The sequence below is a fragment of the Syngnathus floridae genome, chromosome 13 (genome assembly GCF_059516105.1).
Source record: "Syngnathus floridae isolate MCC-2025c chromosome 13, RoL_Sflo_1.0, whole genome shotgun sequence".
NCBI lineage: Eukaryota > Metazoa > Chordata > Actinopteri > Syngnathiformes > Syngnathidae > Syngnathus > Syngnathus floridae.
This window is the reverse complement of record NC_142425.1, coordinates 10,089,991-10,091,145: the sequence shown is the minus strand read 5'-3', so window position 1 is coordinate 10,091,145 and position 1,155 is coordinate 10,089,991.

The window sequence follows — 1,155 nt, the reverse complement described above, 5'->3', positions numbered from 1 at the left end:
TGTCTTGTATCAATAATTAGAATGTCTACCTCACCGTGTAGCGAGTTAGCTGACTAGCTCGCGAACAACAAATTAATTAGCTAGATAGCTAGAAAAATAAATATATTTAAATAGATAGGGAGATAAATGAGCTGATTTGGCATCTTTAAATACAGCATTTGGTGGAAACTTTTATATTTTTTCAGATAGATATTCAATTTAACTGCTAGCTAGCTGGCCAACTCTAGCAAGCTAAAAAAGTATAGATAGTTTTCCAACAGAAATTCCTTTCTCCAAAGTTTTTGTCTTTTTTTTATGCAAAATACAAAAAAACATTTTTAAAAAACTGACAAAATATGGAGTTTTTTTCTTGGACATCGATGACTTGAATACACATTACAATAGCAGCCAATGTCTGGGTACAAAACAGGCCTCCCCCCTCCCACTGTGCCTTGTGTCTCATCCAGCATGTGTGGACATTTCATCTTTTCCTCTCCATTTCCTCTTTTCTCCACACTCTATGTGGGCGGCTTGCTTAATGATTTCATCATTACTTTTTGAAAAATGCATCAAACGAGCGACAGTGGAGCCTCTGGATGCTTTTGTGTGTGCAAACAAACACGCTCAATTGACCAGCAAGTGGAGAGGAAAATGTCGGGTTTGTGTGGTGTTTGAGTATGGCACACTGTGAGCACTACCGATTGTCCGTATGAAAGGCTGGGAGAAAAAGGAGGAGATTATGAACCATAATCTGAAATGTAAGTGTCAAAGTTTTTCACAAGGGTGCTGTGCCTCAAGTTCACACTTCTTAAAAGTGATATAAGAAATTCCGCAGACAAGGAACATGGCAAGGCTGATGAGGGAGAAGGACGGAAACTAAAATAAGTAATTTACACAATCCAAACTTGCCACCTTTTTTTTTTTTGTACTCTTACAACAGCCTAATCCACAGGGAAGGCGATTACTTTTTTAGGAATCGACTGTAATTGGAATTAGCATTAAAAAACACAATGATGGATTATTTGGCCAGTTGGCGGCAGCATTGTGCGAACGTTGCGCAATATTTGATGTGAATAAACTATTAAAAACTATTCTTGTAAAAAATTTTATAACGTCTTTAACGTTTTTATTTGTAAGCGCATTTAAATGTTGGACTTTTATGAAGCGCAGTGAGTT